Genomic DNA, 9441 nt, shown 5'->3' on the forward strand with positions numbered 1-9441 from the left:
CCACCATCTTTCTTCCACCCCCAGTGAGTATGCATCTCTCTCCCTGGTCTCTGTATCACTTTAACACTAACTTCAGGAAAGTGTGCTAAAGGCTAAGACTTTGCTGCCTGTTTCCTCACTTCTAAACCAAGGGTTCACTTCTTACATTATCAAAATCTCTTTACTCACCTAGTCTCTCCACTCTAAACACTGATCTCCTCACTGATTAACTTAAGTGCAAGTCCCACTGATAGTAGTTTTCTTAAGCATATCTATCTTCTGCTTCTGGCTCTGCGTGCTCTGTTCGCCTTCACTTTGCTTGTGCTTCCTATGCTACCCTACCCCCATTCCCACCCACCACCTTCTTTACATATATACCCTTACAAACCATACCCCTTCTTCCTATCCAAACAGTCACCCTCTCTACCTAATCTAAGAGCAGCTTCACTCCCATAGCCACTCACCTATCTCTCCTCCTTTACATTCTCATTACTCCCCTTCTCCTCCTCACCAACTCCTACTTTTCTTTTCTAATCAAACCCTCTCTGCTTTCACTGCTTATTCACTGCATTCTTGAGTCCTCTATATCACTCTTTCCTGTCCCTACATACTCTCCAGTCATGTGGCCACTCTGTCTTCACTACCTTTCTCTTCTTTCTCTCCCTCTCTTCTTCCTCTCGCAACCTCTTGCCATTCATCAACCCCCTTCACCTACTCTCCCATATACTCCTAACACTCATACTCTCTCTTACCCACAATTAATCTCACCATCTGACCTCTTCAGAGTTCCTACTTCTTCCATCTCCTCTCTCTCCTCTGGTCAGAAACCTAGATTTCCTGCTACCCTGAACTTAGTCTTTTCTCTTCACTTTCTTCAACACTCTTCTTTAGGATGGAGACATCCACCCCAACCCAGGGCCTCCCACCTCTTCCTTGGACAATATCACTACTCATACCCCTCCCTCTCACAATTCCCCTTCCAAATCTCTCAAAATCTCCTCTCTAAATATTCAAAGAATTGTAAAAAAAAAAAAAAAAAAAAACAGACATGCACTCCAGAATATCTTACACATCATCTCACATTCCTGCCCTATCAGAGACTTGTCAGAAACCTCACATCCTAACACAGAAATCCTACCTCCTGGTTTTAACATCTTTCACTTTGACATAACCAATAAACTGGGAGGAGAGGGGGTTGCTATCCTCTACTCTGAGCTACTTAATCTGTCCCCTCTCTCCATTTCTGTTCCCAGCTTCTCACCTGCTAAAATACTCATTGTAAATTATCACCTCATCACACTCAAATAATTTGCCATAGTCTCTATACATTCCCCCTGGTGATAATCTAGAGAACTTACTGTCCTGGATCACTCACCATATCCCTTATGAAACTGTCATACTTGGAGGCACTAATGTAGACTGGACTAAATTGTCCCCCTTATCCCCTACCCATAGTCTTAACCTTCGTGGTTTTCACTAACACATCTCCACCCCTACTAGAAAAAAACAAAAACTCCTCATCCGGACCCATCCCTGACTGGATCCTTACTTAAGTTCCTCACCTCTGTCATAATCCTGGCATATTTCCCAGCTCATGGAGTGACCACTCTCCACCCTTCATATACAGATTCACCCCAACACTCACCTATAGACCCTACTCGAAAGATATGCTGAAACTTTACCCACTTCGACCCAGACACTTTTAACTCCAAACCAATCTGCCATTAATTGGTTTGTTCCTCATCACCTCCCTCTCAGTGAGGCAGTTGTTCCTTCAGTAAGATTTTCCTTGAAGCACTTGATTCTGTTGCTCCGTCCAGAAAAATCCTAATCAAATCCAGCTACGCCCACTGGCTAACAAAACAAACTGTCATGCACAAGAGAGATTCTTCCTGGAAAGCCTGGGTTAAAAACAAGTCCCCTCTCTTACTGCAGACATAGAGAACTCAGAAACCTGGCTGAAAACTTGCCAAAGACTAGTGTTTGTTTTTTTTCCCCTCCTAACTAATGTAGCCCACGCACACATACTGGACCACCGTCAACAACTTACTCAACCCTGGTATCCCCACTACTCCCAACCCCTTTCCAAACAGCACTGCTTCTGAAACTGCCTCCCTCATTAACTGTTTTTCATAGAAAGTATTGAGAACCTCACACTTAATGCACAAAGCAATACATCTCACTCAGCGTCTCCATTACCCCATAACAAAACTCTCCAAATGCATTTTCTTCCCAGCAAGTCCAGATTACTACAATTAAAATCACTGCTTAACAAACTTACCCTCAGCAGACCAAGTACCCCCTCATTTCCTAAAAATAGCTGCACAATCCATTGCCTACCCTATCTTTATTCTTACAAACCATTCCATCTCAGAAGCCCTGGTTCCTGATATTTGGAAATCCGTCTACACTATCCCTCTTCACAAGTGAAGGCAGCAACTCTACAAATCCCTCTAACTTTAGACCAGTTGCTATCCTGTCCCCTCTGTCCAAAATCTTGAAAAGTGCATCCATGTTCAGCTAATCCAACATCTTCTCGATAGCTATCTCCTCAGTCCTACCCAATATGGCTTTAGACCCCCACAATAGCATTTTTAATGCATTACTGTCATTTACCCAAATAATAGCTGAAGCCTGTGACAATAACCTCCTCGTCTTCAGTCTTTTCCTCAGACTTTCAAAGGCCTTTGATACCATCTCTCATTCTAAACTTCTAACTAAACTCTCAAACCTACATCTCTGTACCTCCTCCAGCAACTGGTTCTCTAGCTGTCTCTCTGGCAGGCAGCAATCTGTCAGCTGGCTAACTGTCCTCTCTCCATTCCTCCCTGTTTAATACTGGAGTTCCCCAAGGATCAGTTCTGGGCCCCCTCCTGTTTAATATATTCACTAATAAACAACTTCTGCACACATCCCTCATCTACTATGTCTCACTCAACAAACCTTTTCTTCTATTGAAACCTGGCTGTCTGATAACCAACTAATATTTAAATCCAAAAAAAAAAAAAAACTCATCTTCCTCCCTAAAACACTTTTTCAGCACAGAGCCTCTTTCTCTATATCTTCTTTCAACACCATTATTAAACCTGAACCCCATACTAAACTACTTGGAGTTAAAATTGACAGTGAATTAAAATTTGATATTCATATTCAACAAAGTATTAAAACACCCCACCAGAAACTTGGACTTCTCTTTCGTAATCAGAAGTTTCTGTCACCCTCCTCCAAACCCTCCCTCAGACTCTAGTCCTACCCTGCCTTCTTTATGCTGCCCGTGTCCTTACTCATGTTCAGACATCATCACTAAACTACAACAAACTTAAAACAAAATTGCCAGATTTGCTGCCAACCTTCCTTATAAATATCACCGATGTCTTGCCCTTAAGTCACTCCAATGGCCAGAATTCTCCAAACAGCTACTTATACCCCAGCTACGTATTGTGCACACTATCCTGTATGAACCCTTATCCTGTCCCTCTGTCTCCAGTTTAGTCTCCTTGTATAACCCACCCTCGACACCTCTGTACTGCCAGTAAACGCCTCCTTCAGTTATACAAACCCAACAAAAACATTGGTAAGACCCTTTACAAATACTCTGTAGTCCATGCTTGAACTCGCTCCCTCTCAACATAAGAAGCATTCAGCATAAATACCTGTTTAAGAAAGAACTTGAACTTTTTCTCCTGATGACTTGGCCATGCCCTTGTCAAACCTCCACTTGAACTAGTCTCTTCTCTTCACATTTTTCTGCTTTTTCTGTATCATCTCTTTCCTCCTTATTCTTGCTCTAGCAAACTGTATTCATACTGAACTCCTTTGTACAATCTCTAAATCTTTTAATTATTTGGCCTATGCTATATACTGTTTTCAAATTTTGGAAACTGTACTTAACTGTTATTTTACCTATGCATTGTACTGCTGTGCACACGTTTTTAACTTGTACTGTATTTCTGTGACCCTACTTCAATATTTTGTTAATATCTTTCTTGTATTATTTCTGGAGCTTTTCTCCTTGGGTCTCCAGTGGAAATGGACCTGTGGCTTAGCTGGATTAACCCAGTTAACAAATGTCAATAAATAAAAACTCCTACTTTCATTTTATCCCATCCCCTAGCTATATTTTCTGAATAAATTATTATCTTCCCTAACTCCTGAATAATTTCCACTACCTATTCCTTTAATCCTTAAATTCTTAATTGATTTCCTTGGTATTTGTGTCCACTTTGAGTGTGCCTAGATCATTGTGTCTTATGACTGGGGTGACTGCTTGAAAAGTATCTTTGGATCAACTAACTTACTCAGCTAATAAATATGTAGTAAAGAAATTAATACAAAGATCTGGGTGGTTTCCTTACTGTGTACCTTGGCATACCTATTTTGGTGCTCACATAAGCGATTCTCTTGTTTTTAAAGAAGAGGCAAGTTTTAATGTTCGTTTAGATCTGATCTCCAGAATAGCTCAAACCTTGCTGTGCCCTTTTAGATCCTGAGCAGACATTGTGTGTATTACATGAATGAGATTGGTTAGTTAATGATGGATATGTTTGTATAGCCTGACTTTCTGGTTTGCTATATAGATAGGTTTAGTTGAGTTTTCACCTTAATTGGTTTTGTAAACTTAGTGTTGCAATGCTGGGTTTTCATCTTCACATGGCAGCACTACATTGTCTATATTTCAGTGGGCAGCCTTTTTCTGACAGTTCTGCAGTGCCCTTATTTTGAATAACATTAGATAACATTGACTTCTCCCTAGTAATGTGGAGATTTTCGAGGACCCAGTGTTGGGAAAGTGTGTGTCTGTGTGTGTGTCTAAATAGATATATAGGTTCCTCTCAGCAGCTTTATGGATGGTTCCGCTGTTGCACTGCCTGTGTTTTCCTGAAATAGTAATGTTTTTTTTTTCATACATCCTGGATGAGCAAAGATAATTTCTCTTATTCTCAACTACTTCGCTTTTCGTTCTGCCAGGTGCTCTGATTTTAAAGGTTAATTGCATCATCCATTCTGCTTTGGGTGATGACTGCTTCTTTTTTCCTGAAATTTCATTGGTTCAACTCTAGCATGGTACTGAGCCAGTGAGAAACAGACATCCTGGATTGTGCCATCGGGAAAGCAGTAGAATCACTATTCACTCTGCTGTCTAAATCCCATGAGTAAGCAGCAGATAACTATGACATTGTAAGAGCTTTTTATAAACCTTGAAGCTGTGGATGTGGTGCCAATGAATTCCTTCTGAGGAAAACTTAATTTCATTGGCTTGACAAAATGTTGAAATGGTAACTTCTCTTAAATTATTTGTAAATGTAGTGTCCATATGAATTGGATAGCAACATAAAAAATTGAAGAAATGCTGCGCTTGCCTATTGACAAAGTTGTGGTTCAGATAAGTGATGTTTTGTTGGCCTAGTATAACTTACATTCCATTGGTTGTGGTGTTTTATTTAAGTGGTTGTAGGGAGCTTTGAAGGTCACTTAACTCAAGACCGCTTCCTGTTTTCTTTAGGCAGTAGTATCGGGAAGAGCCTTTTCTCTTCTACAAATGTGTGTCTGTAGTATGTGAGGGTATCTGTAACTGAGACTACCCCTTCTCTGGAACAGGAAGTGAAGCAGAGTTCCTACTTAACTCAATTCAAGTGTAACTTAGACCATTGGATGAGGAACAGGAAATGTATCCCTGGTTTGGCACCTATGACCGTAATGGACACAGGCAAGCCTGTCAATGGTTCATCCCCTGCTTACAGTTATCAAGGGTACCAGAACTTTTGATTTTAGATGTATGGCTAGGGTTAAAAAGACCCTTGTTGTGGCTAGCCCAGTAAACACCTATGAAACTATAATACTGTATTTTTGTATATTGTGTGTGTCTGTGTCCTCCCTCCCACTGCAATTACTGATGCAAACAACACACCCTTACCCAATTCTGTTTAACTAAAATGCCTAATAAAAGTCCTCCCATTACAAAAAAAGCCAAATGCATCCAACCCTCAACAAACTTCATGAACCAGCTGCACTTCCTGACTGCCACTGTGCTACTTTTAACACTAGCAGCATATAACACTTTTATCATTCCAATGTAAATGAACCTTTTCGTTCCCACTTCACCTCTAATAGCTATCCCCTAACACCAAAACCAGTAAACATCACTATATGTAGTTCCATCTTCAATATCACAACCCTACACCGTGTGCAGTTTTCCTTTCTCCCGCATCCAAACATACCTAGCATCTCTCAGAATTATGCTGAACACACAGTTTTAAACTTTAGTCAACCTAGCATCCAAGCTAACTCTCAGTGGGGACATAAACCCTGGCCCGACCGATGAACCATATAACTCAACCTTACAAAATGATAGGCATTCTCAATCTGCAAACATTCCCTCCTAGGGACAAATCTGATGTTCTAGTTTTAAATATTAATATATGAAGTGTCAACAGCAAAATCCATGAGCTGCATGCTAACATCTCCCTTTGCTCCCAAGGATATTGTACTTCTCACCAAAACTTTGCTAAAACCTGCCACCCCCAGTAATGAAATATTACCACCAGGATATAATATATTGCGTACAGACAGGATTAGTAAAAGAGGAGAAGGTGTGGCCCTACTCTTTCAAAGCCACCTCGCTGTAGAAACTTTAGGTGAAAACACTCTAATTCTTAACATTGCCGAAGTAATATTTGCCAAACTAAACATGAACCCCAAGAAACATATATACATAATAGTTATCTATATGCCACCAGGGGGTAATATTCAACCATTAGAAAAAATACTGCTTTGGAGCAGTAAAATATTACCTCTGGAAACAGTTGTTATGGGGCGACTTCAATGTAGACTGGTTAGACTGCAACTCTCCATACCCCAAAAATTGCATCATCCTGCATGGCTTCACACAACTCATCCAGACACCCACTAGGATTAATAAGCTATCCAACAAACACACCTCTCTAGATTGGATATTAACAAATAGGTCAGCTGTCTACTCTTATTCTGGCTATCTACCAGGTAGTCTCAGTGACCACTTCCCAACTTGTTTGGCAAGATGGAATAGCTCGTTCCTTAAGTAAACTAACATTTAAATGAATAAGAAACAAAATACACCTGAACCCAAACTACCTTAAATTTACTCCAGACATTGGACACCACTGAAACTACTACCCCTACAGGAAGCAATTGATTACTTTAACTCTATCTTCCTAGCTATACTAAACTCTCAGGCCCTTAGCAGAAATATGTGTCAAATCAAATTATGCCCCATGGTTGACAAAAGAAGCACAGTCACTACTTAAATCTAGAGACAAGGCATGGGCAACCTGGAATAAAACAAAGTCCCAACCTGCTCTACAAACCTACAGGGAACTTAGAGGCAAAGCAGCAAATTAAGCAAGACAAAATAAGTAACTACTCTGACACAATCAAGGCAGTGCAATAACCCACAAAAATTCTGGACAGCTATAAACAGTCTGTACATTCCCTCCTACTAATGTTTCAGATAATGTTGCTACTCAATTTAATAAATACTTTACTGACACTCTATTAGCTGTGTTCTATAATCAAAGCCTCCAACCTATCAAAACTACCTCTTCCAATATTAAAATCCATGTTCTCCCTGCAAACCTGTACCTACAGCGACAATCAAAAAACTGCTTAAAAAGCTAAAACCCACCATATTAGCTGCAGACAGCTTAATTGCCGATAACAGCAGACTGAATAGACTATCCTGTATCACTTCTTATCAATAGGTCCATAGCAGAACAACGCATCCCTCCCATTTGGAAAACATCTCACATTACACCTCTACATAAAGGTGGCTCTTCAACAGACATCACTAGCTAACGACCACTCGCAATATTATCACCATTGTCCAAAATACTAGAGGGGGATCATTCACATGCAAGTTACTAACCAACACACTGCACAGCTTTCAAGCATTTTGTAGTACATCAGCAGCTCTAATGGCATTCACCAATACTGTCACAGGAACAATAATTATGTATCCTCTATCTTCCTTGACCTGTCAAAAAGTCTTTGATATGGTTTCTCATAGGCTTCTAAACGTTCTTTCCGAACTAAACTTTTGTCATTCTACTCTTGCCTGGTCCAGGATTACCTTACTGGACGCCAGCAAGCAGTCTCTTGGCAACAGACTTTATCACCCCTCTACCAGTGATTCTAGGTGTCCCCACAAGGCTCAATCTTAGGCCCACTCTATTCTCAATATTTACAAATAACCTCCACAACTCAATCCCACAAGCCTCTCTCATCCGATATGCAGACGATATCACAGTGATATGTGCTGCTCCCTCAGTTCAAGAACTTCAGAATTTAACGCAACAATCTTTTATAGCAGTTGAAACATGGCTTACAAACGCTCAACTAATTTTAACCCCCCCCCCCAAAAAAAAAAAACTTATTTTCCAACTCTCTAAATTAGCCTCACCCGCTAACACTTTCAACATTGTATCACTAAACAACACCATCATTTCACCATCGTCACACACCAAACATTTAGAAGTCTAAATTGACTGCATCTTAAAAATTGTCGTTCCCAAACGGTTAAAAAAAGTACACAAAAAAATCAGAACTTTGTATACCAACAAACACTACTTCACTAAAAATACTAAAGCTACCATAGCCCAAATTTTGCTTAATCTCTATGCAACTCCCATGCTCCCAAATCTAAAAAAAAAAAAAAGTAGAGCTAGCAAAACTTGAATCCTGTTGTAACAACATTGCCAGATATGCTACAAACTTGCCAGCTAGAGCTCACCGGTGTAGTACTCGAGCAACTCAACTGGCTAGAGCTCACCCACCTTCTTCATTACAACCAGTTAACCATGACCCCATGATATTCTCTATGAACCTGAGAAAATACCTGCCCTACAGATATTACTTCAGCCTTATCCCCCTAACAGAACCCTACACTTCACTAACAAACATCACATAAAATTAACATGACCAAAAATTGAACAGGAGAGTCCCTCATCTCAAATTATATAGGATAAATCTGGAATGCTTTACCAGAAAATATTACAGGTATTTCATCCCTAATCTAGTTTAAAACACTACTTTTATTAAATGAATGGTTGTGTCCTTGCTCTGCTCCTGAATTTCTCCCTCTGACGATGCTACCACCTTTGCTTCACATACTGACTGACCATTTCTCTCTGTCCATTCTATTACGTATGCCTCTTTGCATACTAATATTACTTATGACTTCACCATTGTAAAGCTGATGACATATTGACTACACATTTCAGTTTCTTTGTAAACTATATTCAGAAACTGTAATGTCATATTAGTCCCTATATTTATTTACACAGAAATGTATGATGATGTAATGATTCTACTTGTATTTAATCTTTTGTTTCTTATTGATTTAGTATAAACTCATCGTGCATTATCTGCACTTAGTATTCCATTAATTAGCCTTTTTGTATAGCTGATTCTCCAAATTGTTCTTGGCTA

At 39.8% G+C, this 9441-nt stretch overlaps 1 protein-coding gene across 1 annotated transcript in view; it reads left to right on the plus strand.

Annotated features, from left to right (window-relative positions):
* LOC122810765 (suppressor of SWI4 1 homolog) overlaps nucleotides 1-9441 on the plus strand; it is an 821276-nt gene that overhangs the window by 154370 nt on the left and 657465 nt on the right. The window lies entirely within an intron of this gene.

This window comes from Protopterus annectens, chromosome 9.part0 (genome assembly GCF_019279795.1).
Source record: "Protopterus annectens isolate FY-2018-M chromosome 9.part0, PAN1.0, whole genome shotgun sequence".
NCBI classification, from domain to species: Eukaryota; Metazoa; Chordata; order Ceratodontiformes; family Protopteridae; genus Protopterus; species Protopterus annectens.